The 16519-nt window shown below is 38.6% G+C and overlaps 2 long non-coding RNA genes across 2 annotated transcripts; both read right to left on the bottom strand.

Moving 5' to 3' along the window:
* Positions 1-3285: 3285 nt before the first annotated feature.
* Positions 3286-6752, bottom strand: LOC131015670 (uncharacterized). The gene is made up of 3 exons (XR_009098647.1): positions 6046-6752; positions 4042-4103; positions 3286-3531 (listed from the first exon to the last, which is right to left on the bottom strand). It is a non-coding gene; the product is annotated as an uncharacterized LOC131015670 (long non-coding RNA).
* A 5902-nt stretch (positions 6753-12654) lies between these two features.
* Positions 12655-15732, bottom strand: LOC131015669 (uncharacterized). The gene is made up of 3 exons (XR_009098646.1): positions 15410-15732; positions 13407-13468; positions 12655-12896 (listed from the first exon to the last, which is right to left on the bottom strand). It is a non-coding gene; the product is annotated as an uncharacterized LOC131015669 (long non-coding RNA).
* Positions 15733-16519: the final 787 nt, after the last annotated feature.

The following is a 16519-nucleotide window of genomic DNA, read 5'->3' on the forward strand; positions in this document are numbered from 1 at the left end:
CAACATGATTGAATCTATGATAGATTTTCCTGCAGCTGTAGACGATCCCTTGGAGGAGTGCATCACACGGTCCTTATATCCATACTCTGAGCTTGATGAGGCATGTGATGAGATTTTGGAGTACATTGCTGAGCTGGAGGCTGTAGAGAGTCATCCTATTGAGCCTATTCCGTTCCTGGATATTAACAAACTTGTTGATGGAGGAAGCAAGTCGGTGAAAAAAGAAAAAGAATTTCCTGCGCCAGCTGCAGCTGCACCCAAACTTGAGCTGAAACCGCTTCCTGAGCACTTGAAGTACCAATTTTTGGGTGAGAATGAAACTTTTCCTGTTATTGTATCTGCCTATTTATCTCCGTTGGAGTTGGAGAAGTTGATGCGAGTTTTGAGGAAATACAAGTCTGCTATAGGATGGTCTATTTCTGACATCAAAGGAATTAGTCCTTCTATTTGCATGCATCGTATTTTATTGGAGCAGGAATACAAGCCTAAGGTGCAGCCGCAGCGACGTTTAAATCCGGCCATGCAAGAAGTTGTGAGAAAGGAGGTGCTTAAGTGGTTGGATGCCGGCATTATTTATGCCATCTCTGATAGTGAGTGGGTGAGCCCAACTCAAGTTGTCTCTAAGAAGGGAGGCATGACTGTGGTAAAAGATGAAAGAGATGAGCTCATAGCTACAAGGCTAGTCACATGATGGCGCGTGTGCATTGATTATCGAGCTTTGAATGCAGCCACACGTAAGGATCACTTTCCTTTGCCTTTTATTGATCAGATGCTTGACCGATTGGCAGGATATGAGTACTACTGCTTTCTGGATGGGTACTCGGGCTACAATCAAATCATGATAGCCCCGGAGGATCAGCATAAGACCGCGTTTACTTGTCCCTATGGCATCTTTGCTTTTAGGAGGATTTCTTTTGGTCTTTGCAATGCTCCTGCCACTTTCCAGCGCTGCATGATGGCGATTTTCCATGGGTTGATTGAAAATATCATGGAGGTATTTATGGACGATTTCTCTGTCTTTGGATCTTCTTTTGATAATTGCTTGAAAAATTTGTCTCAAGTATTGCAGTGTTGTGAGGAGACGTCTCTAGTGCTTAATTGGGAGAAGTGCCACTTTATGGTTCGTGAGGGCATAGTGTTGGGGCATAAAGTTTCTGCCCAAGGTTTGGAAGTAGATCGTGCCAAGATCGTAGCCATTGAGAAGTTGCCTCCTCCTACATCTGTGAAGTCTGTGCGGAGTTTTCTTGGGCATGCAGGATTTTATAGGCGTTTTATCAAGAATTCTCCAAGCTATCCAAACCACTCTGTACTTTACTTGAGAAGGATGTGAAGTTTATCTTCACCGATGAGTGCCTCGTCTCCTTTGAGAAGTTGAAAGCAGCACTGATTTCTACGCCAGTGTTGATCACGCCGGATTGGAGTGCCCCGTTTGAGTTGATGTGCGATGCTAGTGATTGGGCCGTGGGAGCTGTATTGGGGCAAAAGAGAGATAAGATATTCAAGGTAATTTACTACGCTAGTAAAACTTTGGATTCTGCTCAGATGAACTACACTACTACGGAGAAGGAGCTGCTAGCTGTGGTGTACGCTTTTGATAAGTTCCGGCCTTATTTGATTGGAACTCATTCAATTGTCTACATTGATCATGCCGCCATTCGGTACTTGTTCACAAAGAAGGACTCCAAGCCTCGATTGATTCGTTGGATTTTGTTGCTCCAAGAATTTGATATGGAGATTCGTGATCGAAAGGGATGTGAGAATGTGGTAGCTGATCACTTGTCTCGTTTGGAGAAGCCGGTTGAGGGAGACGATCCAAAGATAGCCATAAATGAGTTGCTTCCTGATGAGCAGATTAGGGCTATGCTATTCAAGGATCCTTGGTTTGCCGATTATACCAATTACTTGGTGATTGGAGTTCTTCCCGAGGGAATGTCACATTATCAAAAGAAGAAGTTTTTCCATGACGTCAAGTTTTATTATTGGGAGGATCCTTACTTATACCGGAGGTGCGCCGATGGCTTTATTTGGCGGTGTGTTAGAGAGCATGAATGGCCAAAGATCATTGAGGAGTGTCATAGCTCACCTAGTGGAGGTCACTTTGCTGCCAACCGCACTGCCATGAAGATAAACCATAGTGGATTTTATTGGCCTTCAATTTTTCAAGATTGCCATGCTTTTGTGAAGTCGTGTGATCGTTGTCAACGCATGGGCAATATCACCAAGAAGGATGAGATGCCGCAGAATATCATTGTTGAGGTGGAGCTGTTTGATGTTTGGGGAATTGACTTCATGGGTCCTTTCCCTGCGTCCTGTGGTTTTTCCTATATTCCGCTTGCTGTGGAGTATGTTTCTAGATGGGTGGAGGCGATTCCCACTGCCACCAACGATTCCAAAGTAGTCATTAAATTCTTGCAAAAGAATATTTTGACTCGGTTCGGAGCACCGAGAGCGTTGCTTAGTGATGGGGGGTCGCACTTCAACAATAAATTGCTAGCAAGCGTTTTGACAAAGTATGGAGTAAAGCACAAGGTGACAACTCCATATCATCCTCAAGCGAATGGGCAGGCGGAGTTGGCTAATCGAGAGATCAAGCAAATTTTGGAGAAAAGTGTGGCCAACAAGAAGGATTGGGCGAAGCACCTAGATGATGCTCTTTGGGCGTATCGCACTGCCTACAAAACTCCGATTGGTATGTCTCCCCATCAACTTGTCTTCGGCAAGTCATGTCATTTACCTGTTGAGATTGAGCACAGGGCATATTGGGCGACGAGGAGAATCAATTTGGAGTTCAAGGAGGCTGGTCATACAAGGCGTGATTTGTTGACGGAGTTAGATGAATGGAGGAATGAGGCCTATGAGAGTTCCCGCATCTACAAAGAGAGAGCCAAGAAATTCGATGATTTGAACATTCGCACCAAGGAAATCAAGCCAGGAGATGAGGTACTTTTATACAATTCTAAATTGCGTTTGTTTCCTGGCAAGCTGCAATCAAGATGGACAGGGCCATATGTGGTGCATAAGAGCAATTGGAATGGGACGTATGAGTTGTTCGCTGCTGATGGCACTACTTTCACTGTCAATGTGTCGCAGCCCGATTCCCGACACTAGTGATAGTGGGGTACGAGTATCGATACGACTATTTTTAAAAGAATAAAAGATAAGAAGAATAGGTCGAACATCAAGCGGAAGCTTGCATCAAAGCATGCTAAGGAAAATCATCATAAATGAACCCAAGGGTAAAATCGTCAACGTCGTTATAACTTTTTAATTATCAGGAATTTCACGAACAAAAACAAAACGGGTATAGCTCATTTTTCATAAGGAATCATAAAATGCAGAGTATCGCAGCAAAAGGCGAATCGATTACATGTATGAAGACACATAACCGTGAGTAAATTGCTTGATTTCAAAAGAAAACAAAGTATCTCAATCCTCAAGACTCTATTAACATGAAGGCAATACGAAAACATAATTACATCGATTGAAACGTTTCCCCCACTAGCACCAGACCAATCTCGCTCCTCGCTTAGCCTGCACATTTAGAAATACATGCAGGGCATGAGTACATAATACTCAGTGAGCAAACGCCGAAAAACAAGAAATGTGCTCTTAGAGCTATAGGTTTGAAACTTGCCCCATCTCAGCAATACACAGGAATAAATTTAGCGTAAATTAACCTGTGTAAGCAGTTTTAATAATCATGATATCATAAAGAAACGACTGCAGTCAAAGATCTCAACATGTATGCACCACATCTACAACTCGTTATTATCAAAGGTACTGAGAAGTAGGCCTCCCTCTCAAGTACCGTGACCGGCCGACCCGAAGACGGCTCACAGTCACCTCTGTGCACAAAATCCCGCTTGTGGCAGGACCGAATTCGTCTCAGTAGAGGGTAACACACAAGTCATTATCAACAAAAATCGGCAAGTCAAATAGTTCTCAAATATCATTTATCTCAAAGCATTTGATAAATTCATAACATCATCAAAACAGTTTCGAAAGCTCGTATGATATATGTATACTCAAAATATTGCCCACCTGAAGTCCTTCGCTTATTCTGGAAAGAAATCAGGCAACTTACTTCTTCCTCTCGCTCGGGCCTTCATATGTCATCATCACATCGTCATCATCATCGAAGGTTCATGTGATAAAACAAACCTTAGTCAGAACTCAATTTCCAAATCCAATCTCTTCTTTACTTTAACTTCTCACTCAACGTCTATTTACCCGTTATAACTCAATCCCTAGGTATACTCGGCTTCTAAGGATTCACACGTCCAATTTTCGACTTAACTCTCAACTCGACTCAAACTCATAGCAAACAAGCACATAAACAAGTATAAACACTTAAGCATATTAAAAACACACATAGACAAGTCGAAAACAAGCTTTACTCTGCACTAACTCAACTTTAAAACCTCACCACACTCTGTACAGAACTCTCCTGGGGTCGTAACTTATACCAAAAGAAACCTCTTTGAGTCTAGTTTCATTTAAAAAAAGTAGGAACAAAAAATCCAAGTATTTTAGGAGATACGACTGTTTTACTACAGTCTACCATATTCGGCAGTTTTTAGCAATCGAAAAGTTTGATTTTTTAAAAATAGTAAACGTTGTCAAAACGATCTGAAATTTTGTGGTAACTTAGCTAAGACACTCAGGTATCAACCATAAAAATTTGGGTTCCAGAATGCTAAGGAAAGCTACTGGAAACGATGACTCTATTGGCTACTCACCGAACAATTCGGCAGAATGTAGCAGTTTTAGTTTTACATTTTATAAAAATAGCAAACGAAGTCCAAATGACTTGAAATTTTACCGGTATTCTCAAGACTCTCAAATATACTTACCATAAAATTTTCAGGGTGTTTGGGTATCAAGAACCCCTCGAAAACAGTGAGTCAGCGCGTCGTGAAAAACGACTCCGAAACATACACACAAACAAACATGCTCAACTCAACATTTAAACCATGCAAACTCATCAAAACTCATTTTAAGCACTTAAAGCACTTAAAAACATTCAAATACATCAAAATACTCGTAATATACACTCTCGACTCTTGTCTTTCATCATCAACTCAAATCTCATAGAAAACATTTCAACGAACGTATCTAACAAATTCCTTTTCAATATCATGCTCGAAATTTCTCAAATACTCAAATATGATCATTTACATCATATAACTCATTATTCACATATTTACTCTCTTTTTATCATATAAACTAGATTTTATAGAAAATCCATGTATCAACATAAAACTCTCAACAAACAAGGATAAAGTTCTCATAATGATCATAGAGCAATTAAACCTTATTTTATAAAGCATCAAACTCACATCATATAAAAACTCAAAATTTCATACAAACTAAAATAAGCCAAAATTTTATTTAGCCTACAATAGACTTAATCAAATATACAAAAACACTACTATCATGCTTAAAAACATACATCTCAAGCAAAACCACTTAAATAACACATAGACTAGAAAGTCCTAATTTTTACTAAACTAATTCTTTGAAATTTTTTTACAAACACACACAAATCTTTAATCAACTTATAGATCTTTCATTTTTAACCAATTAATCCCACATCAAAACCATCAATTCACAAATTAGTGCATGATTACACATATCCCTAATTTTATTAACCTAACTCACATCAAAATCATCCATCGACATCATATACCCAAATTACTCCATCAATCATCATCATATACATCTCATGAACTCATCTACATCATCAATTCATCATTTAACTCATTGACTCTATAGTTCCCCTTTTTGGGTAAACTAACTTCCATCAAAGTTTCACATCTCAAGACACATATTTCACAACATATATCAAACATCAATACACATCACATAACTCTCATTTTTCACCCCAAATCAAGAAAAGAAAAAGAAAATTTTTTGAAGGGATGGAGACCCTTTTTTTCGAAAATTATGGAAAATAGGGAGGGGTGATTTTCTTGCTTCATCTTTCAAGAATACACTCACACAACATCCTTCAAGCAAGAATTTAAAAAAAACATGGCCACTTACCCAAGTTCTCACCAAAATTCTCACTTTCTCACTCTACTTTGGAGCTTCTTCTTCAAGGATTTTCTTGATTATAAGTGGATAGAATAGGTTTATGGAGGATATTAGAGTGATTTGAAGTGTTTGGTAATATTTTAGGAAGCTTCGAAGGTTTCCATCAATGGAGGAAAATGGTGGAATTGATAAATGGAGAAGATGAGTGTGTGTTGGGAGAAAATGTGTGTGAGGGAGAGAGATGATGGCCGAAAATTGTAGTGAGGGAGAGAGAGGTTTGGCTTTGCAAGATTGAATTTGATCTTGTGATCTTTAAAGGAGATTTCCAAATCTTGGAGAATATTTGCAATTAATGGATGATCTCTCTCTCTCTAATCTCTCTCTAATCTCTACACTCTCCATAATATACTCTCAATCTCTACTCTCTCAAACTCTATACTTAGTCATTTAAGGCATATAACATATGGTAGTGAAATTAAAATAAAGTGTGAGAAGGGTGATTAAATAAAAATCACAATAACTATGGAAATGTCACTCATTAATAAAATACCATAGTATAATTATTCATGTGACCAAAATAATAATTATAGCACTATTATTAGTGCACTCACTCAATTATAATATTCCTCTTCGTAGGAAAAATAATTTAAAAAAAATATTATGCTTGGAAAAATTTCCATAAACCGACATCATTCGATTTCTCGGTAAAAATAAACCGCACTTGCTTTGAAAACTTAATCAAAATTCCAAGCGCTAAAGTCCTCAAATAAAAAAATATAATAATTTGCTCATAAAGACATACGTAACAAAAATCACATAATCAATTAGTCACGTAAGTTCACATAATATCACGTCAAAGCAGTCGGCAAACACAAACAAACTAGACGTCTCTCTGACCGACTCTTTTCATCAAGGTTCTCACTCTTTCTTCCTCGACTCTATGTCAAACTCATTATTCCTATTTTCTTAATAGGACAGTAAATCTCTGATAACTCGGTATCCGGTAATTCTTTTCCCGGTAGTCGGAAATAAAATAAAATCTCAACTCAATTCAATCAGTATCTCTAACTCAACTCATTTCTTAAATCTCTTCACTCTAACTCTATCATTGGTTTGTCCACTCATATCTCTATTAAAAAGACAATCTGTCTTATCTGGTCATAAAAAAAAAGTAGTCTCGCATCTCGACATCTCAGTACTCTCAATAGTGTTAAGACACTACCTCACAACATAAGGAAAAGTACGGGGTGTTACATCCTACCCTCCTTAAAAAAAATTTCGTCCCGAAATTTGAGTTATTCACCTTCGGGAAAAAGTTCTGGGTACTTCTCTTTCATCTTCTTTTCAAGTCCTCATGTTGATTCTTCTTGACCGTGATGTCTCCATTGGATTTTCGCCAAATGAATCGACTTGTTCCTCAATTGTTGGATCTTCCGGTCCAGAATAGCATCAGGTCTCTCTTCATAGCTCAAATCTGATTCCAGGGATACTTCTTCTTGATGGATGACGTGTTTCGAGACAAACACGTACCTGCTTAGTTAAGACACATGGAAAAACGTTATAGACGTTCGCGAAGCTCGGAGGCATCGCTAGTTTATAGGCTACAGGGCCTACTTTCTCTAGTACATCATAAGGTCCTATATATCTCGGTTTGAACTTTCCTTTAATAAAAATGATACACTCCCCAAGATAGGGAGAACTTAAAGAAACATTGTCTCTAACGTCAAAAGAATCTATCAACGATTACTCAATTGTTGGGTTTCCTTCTCTCGTTTTTGCCAATCAATGCTATAATTCATGGCTATGTGGTCCCACTTCTATTGTGGAAGTCTCTAATAGGTGTAATTTGTATAAGGTTGCCAAAGTGGCGCCTTCACGTGTTAACACGTCAAACATCTTTCTACGAAAGATGCCATCTCTTGCTTCATTCCTTCCCACCAAAACTTTATTTTCGAGTCTTGGTACATCTTCGTACTTCCTGGATGTGCGGTATAAGGGGTGTCATGAGCTTCACTCATGATTTCATTCTTCAGCTCTTCTTTATCAGGCACACACAGTCTCCTTTCAAACAAAATGGCATTACTATAAACTCATAGTGTCTTTATCTCGTATGAAATGTCATCTTCGGAATATCTTTCGATCGTATCTTCAGCTGATGGTATCCCGTTCTCAAGTCAATCTTCGAAAAAGTGCTCGCTCCTTATAGTTGATCGAACAGATCATCGATTCGAAGTAACGGATACTTATTCTTTAACGTCACTTTGTTCAACTCTCGATAGTCGATACACAACCTCAAGCTTCCATCCTTCTTCTTAACAAAAAGAACTGGTGCTCCCCATGGGAAAACACTAGGTCGAGTGAAATCCATGTCTAGAAGTTCTTGGAGTTGCAGCTTTAACTCTTGCAACTCTGTGAAGGCCATTCTGTACGGCGCTTTCGACGTCGGTGCGGCGCCAGGCTCTAAATCGATCGTAAACTCAAGCTGTCGATCTGGTGGTAATCCTGGTAAAGTTTCAGGAAAAACATCTTTGTACTCTCGCACGACGGGCATGTCATCAACGTTTGTCTTGGATCTCTCTCTCTGGTTCAGATATACAACGTACGCGGTTGTATCTTTTCTCTACAAAAGCTTTCTTGCTTGCAGTGCTGAGATGATCTGCGTCTTCTTCCATTTTCCCTCAATACCAATGAAGGAAGTAGGTTCTTGGCCAGGTGGCTGAAAAGATATCCGTCTCTCCTTGCATTGTATCTTCGCATGGTTCTCCTCTAACCAGTCAATTCCCAAAATTATATCCAAGTGCCACATAGGCATCAATCTCAGGTTTCTAGCCTCGAGCTTAATCGATTCTAACTTAAATTCTAAGTTAGGTCACATGGATGAAACCGTAGTAGTTCTGCCTATGGGTGTGGTTAGTCTTTAGAGGTTGTGGAGCGGGCTCCACGTTCAGTATCGAACAAAAATACTATGGGCGCACCTTTCATCTCGCCTATACCTGTCAAATTTCCTCGATTCTTGTCCGGTGCTTTCTGCTCAAGCGCGAACAGTCTCTGGTGATGCGGTTGATTCGCCTGCCGGGCTGGTGGTTGCCTTCTTGACTGACGTGGTCGATAGGCTGGCTATTGTCGCTGTGGTGGAAGTAGCGGTAAGATTCCATCCATTGCTTTGAGTTGCGGCCGGAACTGGTTCAGTCGTCCTCCGCTCCCACGATTCGGACATTGGTTAGAGTAGTGTCCAACTTTTCCGTAGGTGTAACAGGTATTCTGTCCCATTTTACACTCTCCCAAATGGAGTTTATTGCACTTCAGGCAAGGCAGTAATCCTCGCGGTCCTTGAAAACCTGCTGCTGGGGCAGCTGGGCCAACATAAGGTCGTTTATCTCTGTTCTGAAATTGCGGTGGCGCATTCTGACTCTGCCACGGCTTCTTGGGACCTTGACTTCGGTCATCCCATTTTCTCTTTCCTTCTTGCCCTCGTCTAGAAAAATGTGGATTGCACGTTTGAGTGCTCTAACTCGTTCGGGGTGCTGAAGCTTAAATCGCGTTCTCTAGCTGCATTGCCAAATCTATATCAAATGCTCTATTTAATGCTTCAGTACACATAACCGCACTCTGACTCGTTAAATCATCTCGTACCTCTTGTCTCAAACCTAATCGAAACAATTCTAACATCTTTTCGTTCATCTCTTCTCGATATGTGGCATACCGAACCAAGTCGCGAAACTGACGTTCGTATTCAGCTACGGTTTTATTGCCTTATCTCATATTATCAACTCTATTTCTTTCTTCAATCGGTTTTTCTTCCTCGACAAAAGTCTAAGGGAACATATATCAACCTTAGAACTAATTCTCATAACTTACAAATCATAAAACTCTTACTCAACATCATACTATTTTCTAAATTCTCATAACTCAACGTCAAAGACATATTTCATGTCTATCATCGCAACATCAGATCAAAACTCTACTCAAGCATAGAGACTTTGGTTATCGTCATATAAACACTTAAGAAAATTTTCTCTTTCGAGAACTCTTACTAATTACGGGGCATAACGAAAATAAAACATCCCCTAATACTACGACGATGCTACATCTATACTAGTCGTCATCTCAGTCTGCTATCGTGAAAACATTATCTGCTCTAATCTGTCATCTCGATCTCCTTGAATCTGCTATTTGCCTACTCTGGCTTAGCATCACTTCTTCTCATCCTCGAATTGGTTAGCTTTTTGCATACTTGGCTAATATAAGAAAATCCATAATCGAAAAGTTGTGCTCGTCCCGTAATAATATATTCTACGACTGCTCACATAAATCGTGTTTCTTCCAAACACTCTCTTTGTTATACTATCCTAGTCACCTAGACATTCCTAACTCTTGTCGGATGTGATAGGGAATAGGATGTGATGAAATGAAATAAGAAAAATGTCTGATCTTGAACAAGACGAGCTCAAGTAATGGAATGATTCCATAACAGCCAGTGCTATCTCAAGGATAATGAAGAAGTTACAATCAAAGGAAGATTAAAAGCTAGAACAGAAACTAGAATAAAAACTGAGATATGGTATGATGGAAGTGAATCAATACTGGAAATAGAAGCAACCCATTAAGTGGAAAATGATGGAAAATGAATAAATTGTCCACTGTTAAAGCAAGGGGTAAGGATTTCCAATACAAACGGCTCAGGCTCAAACACAGTGGATCTGGAAAAAATTTCTCAATAGCAAATAGTTCATCTCCCATAGGAGTTCAAATGGATGCAGAAAAATTCAAATACGACCAAGCGGAATAGGGACTTAATAAGTCTACTCTCATGACTACTCTAGCGATGAAAAACGCGGTCCCGGTGGAAGTACCTCTATTTCAAAGTACAATTGGTCAATAGTATCTATGCATCCCATAAGGTCTCCATAATACGTTCATCCTATTAGGGTCGTGTCTATAATTTGCGATGAAATCTCTAACTCTCTCCGTATCGTTTCAACGGTTGGTTTCTCTGCTCCTCTTCTTCATCTTCTTCTCGGTTTATGTTATTTCAGTTCCCTCTTCTTCTCGGAGGTATACTATAAAGGAAAAAAAAATATATATAACTATCGGCCCCGAAACTAGCCGTTCGTCAGTACGAAATACAAATTCTCTTTTTCTCACTTCACTTCTATATCTCATGTGCGATCTCAAAATTCTCAAAATTCTCGTCTACTCTATTTTTCGTCTATCATCGTTCGTAGTTCTCATCAATCTCTATTTCTCATTTATCATCAAGCATCAACATCATCATCATTCTCAAAGCTCTGATAAAGATAGTGAAACTCACTAATCATCTACATCTCTGTATATATATATATATATATATATATATAAGGAAAACTGCCTCTCTCTCGAGGTCTTTTACAAAAGTAGGATCCTATGTACAAAGGTCCTAACACTAAAATGATGCTTTAACTATACAAGCATCATAGGTACTAAGTACCTATAGATATATACTATCTACACATACACACTATGCTATGCTTCTCTACCTATATATATGTATATATATAACAACTATGCATCTATACATATGTACGCGTCTACTAGATACACGTGATCGCTAGTCGTCGTCTCCTGAAATCCTGCTCGTCGCATCGTCAACCTCCATATCCTCACTCGGCTCCATCTCCTCGCTCGGCTCCGACTCCTGACTCTCGTACTCGTCGATCAGTCGGTAGATGCTATCGTCGCTCGGCTCATCCTCGACATCGGTGTCCACCATCGGACCATAAATCGGCACCTCGGGGACAGGTTCCCATGTCTCGACTCCATCGGTAGTAGTATGACGCTGCAGTGGCTGGGTCCGTCCATAGCCGACCGTCATCTCCAGAGTCTCCTCATCGGGGTCCTCCTCGTCGCTGTCGAGCTGGGCTGGCCGAGATCCTCCCTCCTGGGCATCTCGGGACGGTGGGTAGAGAATTGGATGCATAAATAACTGAAACTCCAACGTTCTCGGCTCCGGTAAGGGAACGACCCTCGGATAAGGATCATAGGGCACTCGCTCAATCTGAGGCTCAGATGAAACTGGAATCGGATCAGCTGGGGGTGGAGGTGCAATCGGAAACAGCTCCTCGGGAAGTGGGGGCACAACAACTGCCTCATATCAGAATCCATCACCTCAAACATTTCCGTCATCATAACAATACACAACTCATTAGTGAATCAAACTCAGCTCTCAACAGGAAAGCAACAAGAAACAACATCAACCTCTTACCTCGTTAAGCCGGAGGAGATGGGGTGCTGGGGTTTCGTTTCGAACTAACTCTCAAACTAGCCTAAGAATTCAAATTAGACTAGTACTCAATTTTAAAGAGTAGAAGCAATCAAAGGTTCAACTCAGTCAAGCAATAGACTCAGAGCAGATGACCTGCTCTGATACCACCCTGTCGCAGCCCGATTCCCGACACTAGTGATAGTGGGGTACGAGTATCGATACGACTATTTTTAAAAGAATAAAAGATAAGAAGAATAGGTCGAACATCAAGCGGAAGCTTGCATCAAAGCATGCTAAGGAAAATCATCATAAATGAACCCAAGGGTAAAATCGTCAACGTCGTTATAACTTTTTAATTATCAGGAATTTCACGAACAAAAACAAAACGGGTATAGCTCATTTTTCATAAGGAATCATAAAATGCAGAGTATCGCAGCAAAAGGCGAATCGATTACATGTATGAAGACACATAACCGTGAGTAAATTGCTTGATTTCAAAAGAAAACAAAGTATCTCAATCCTCAAGACTCTATTAACATGAAGGCAATACGAAAACATAATTACATCGATTGAAACGTTTCCCCCACTAGCACCAGACCAATCTCGCTCCTCGCTTAGCCTGCACATTTAGAAATACATGCAGGGCATGAGTACATAATACTCAGTGAGCAAACGCCGAAAAACAAGAAATGTGCTCTTAGAGCTATAGGTTTGAAACTTGCCCCATCTCAGCAATACACAGGAATAAATTTAGCGTAAATTAACCTGTGTAAGCAGTTTTAATAATCATGATATCATAAAGAAACGACTGCAGTCAAAGATCTCAACATGTATGCACCACATCTACAACTCGTTATTATCAAAGGTACTGAGAAGTAGGCCTCCCTCTCAAGTACCGTGACCGGCCGACCCGAAGACGGCTCACAGTCACCTCTGTGCACAAAATCCCGCTTGTGGCAGGACCGAATTCGTCTCAGTAGAGGGTAACACACAAGTCATTATCAACAAAAATCGGCAAGTCAAACAGTTCTCAAATATCATTTATCTCAAAGCATTTGATAAATTCATAACATCATCAAAACAGTTTCGAAAGCTCGTATGATATATGTATACTCAAAATATTGCCCACCTGAAGTCCTTCGCTTATTCTGGAAAGAAATCAGGCAACTTACTTCTTCGTCTCGCTCGGGCCTTCATATGTCATCATCACATCGTCATCGTCATCGAAGGTTCATGTGATAAAACAAACCTTAGTCAGAACTCAATTTCCAAATCCAATCTCTTCTTTACTTTAACTTCTCACTCAACGTCTATTTACCCGTTATAACTCAATCCCTAGGTATACTCGGCTTCTAAGGATTCACACGTCCAATTTTTGACTTAACTCTCAACTCGACTCAAACTCATAGCAAACAAGCACATAAACAAGTATAAACACTTAAGCATATTAAAAACACACATAGACAAGTCGAAAACAAGCTTTACTCTGCACTAACTCAACTTTAAAACCTCACCAGACTCTGTACAGAACTCTCCTGGGGTCGTAACTTATAACAAAAGAAACCTCTTTGAGTCTAGTTTCATTTAAAAAAAGTAGGATCAAAAACTCCAAGTATTTTAGGAGATATGACTGTTTTACTACAGTCTACCATATTCGCAGTTTTTAGCAATCGAAAAGTTTGATTTTTTAAAAATAGTAAACGTTGTCAAAACGATCTGAAATTTTGTGGTAACTTAGCTAAGACACGCAGGTCTCAACCATAAAAATTTGGGTTCCAGAATGCTAAGGAAAGCTACTGGAAACGATGACTCTATTGGCTACTCACCGAACAATTCGGCAGAATGTAGCAGTTTTAGTTTTACATTTTATAAAAATAGCAAACGAAGTCCAAATGACTTGAAATTTTACCGGTATTCTCAAGACTCTCAAATATACTTACCATAAAATTTTCAGGGTGTTTGGGTATCAAGAACCCCTCGAAAACAGTGAGTCAGCGCGTCGTGAAAAACGACTCCGAAACATACACACAAACAAACATGCTCAACTCAACATTTAAACCATGCAAACTCATCAAAACTCATTTTAAGCACTTAAAGCACTTAAAAACATTCAAATACATCAAAATACTCGTAATATACACTCTCGACTCTTGTCTTTCATCATCAACTCAAATCTCATAGAAAACATTTCAACGAACGTATCTAACAAATTCCTTTTCAATATCATGCTCGAAATTTCTCAAATACTCAAATATGATCATTTACATCATATAACTCATTATTCACATATTTACTCTCTTTTTATCATATAAACTAGATTTTATAGAAAATCCATGTATCAACATAAAACTCTCAACAAACAAGGATAAAGTTCTCATAATGATCATAGAGCAATTAAACCTTATTTTATAAAGCATCAAACTCACATCATATAAAAACTCAAAATTTCATACAAACTAAAATAAGCCAAAATTTTATTTAGCCTACAATAGACTTAATCAAATATACAAAAACACTACTATCATGCTTAAAAACATACATCTCAAGCAAAACCACTTAAATAACACATAGACTAGAAAGTCCTAATTTTTACTAAACTAATTCTTTGAAATTTTTTTACAAACACACACAAATCTTTAATCAACTTATAGATCTTTCATTTTTAACCAATTAATCCCACATCAAAACCATCAATTCACAAATTAGTGCATGATTACACATATCCCTAATTTTATTAAACTAACTCACATCAAAATCATCCATCGACATCATATACCCAAATTACTCCATCAATCATCATCATATACATCTCATGAACTCATCTACATCATCAATTCATCATTTAACTCATTGACTCTATAGTTCCCCTTTTTGGGTAAACTAACTTCCATCAAAGTTTCACATCTCAAGACACATATTTCACAACATATATCAAACATCAATACACATCACATAACTCTCATTTTTCACCCCAAATCAAGAAAAGAAAAAGAAAATTTTTTGAAGGGATGGAGACCCTTTTTTTCGAAAATTATGGAAAATAGGGAGGGGTGATTTTCTTGCTTCATCTTTCAAGAATACACTCACACAACATCCTTCAAGCAAGAATTTAAAAAAAACATGGCCACTTACCCAAGTTCTCACCAAAATTCTCACTTTCTCACTCTACTTTGGAGCTTCTTCTTCAAGGATTTTCTTGATTATAAGTGGATAGAATAGGTTTATGGAGGATATTAGAGTGATTTGAAGTGTTTGGTAATATTTTAGGAAGCTTCGAAGGTTTCCATCAATGGAGGAAAATGGTGGAATTGATAAATGGAGAAGATGAGTGTGTGTTGGGAGAAAATGTGTGTGAGGGAGAGAGATGATGGCCGAAAATTGTAGTGAGGGAGAGAGAGGTTTGGCTTTGCAAGATTGAATTTGATCTTGTGATCTTTAAAGGAGATTTCCAAATCTTGGAGAATATTTGCAATTAATGGATGATCTCTCTCCCTCTAATCTCTCTCTAATCTCTACACTCTCCATAATATACTCTCAATCTCTACTCTCTCAAACTCTATACTTAGTCATTTAAGGCATATAACATATGGTAGTGAAATTAAAATAAAGTGTGAGAAGGGTGATTAAATAAAAATCACAATAACTATGGAAATGTCACTCATTAATAAAATACCATAGTATAATTATTCATGTGACCAAAATAATAATTATAGCACTATTATTAGTGCACTCACTCAATTATAATATTCCTCTTCGTAGGAAAAATAATTTAAAAAAAATATTATGCTTGGAAAAATTTCCATAAACCGACATCATTCGATTTCTCGGTAAAAATAAACCGCACTTGCTTTGAAAACTTAATCAAAATTCCAAGCGCTAAAGTCCTCAAATAAAAAAATATAATAATTTGCTCATAAAGACATACGTAACAAAAATCACATAATCAATTAGTCACGTAAGTTCACATAATATCACGTCAAAGCAGTCGGCAAACACAAACAAACTAGACGTCTCTCTGACCGACTCTTTTCATCAAGGTTCTCACTCTTTCTTCCTCGACTCTATGTCAAACTCATTATTCCTATTTTCTTAATAGGACAGTAAATCTCTGATAACTCGGTATCCGGTAATTCTTTTCCCGGTAGTCGGAAATAAAATAAAATCTCAACTCAATTCAATCAGTATCTCTAACTCAACTCATTTCTTAAATCTCTTCACTCTAACTCTATCATTGGTTTGTCC

The sequence above is a fragment of the Salvia miltiorrhiza genome, chromosome 3, assembly GCF_028751815.1.
Source record: "Salvia miltiorrhiza cultivar Shanhuang (shh) chromosome 3, IMPLAD_Smil_shh, whole genome shotgun sequence".
NCBI lineage: Eukaryota > Viridiplantae > Streptophyta > Magnoliopsida > Lamiales > Lamiaceae > Salvia > Salvia miltiorrhiza.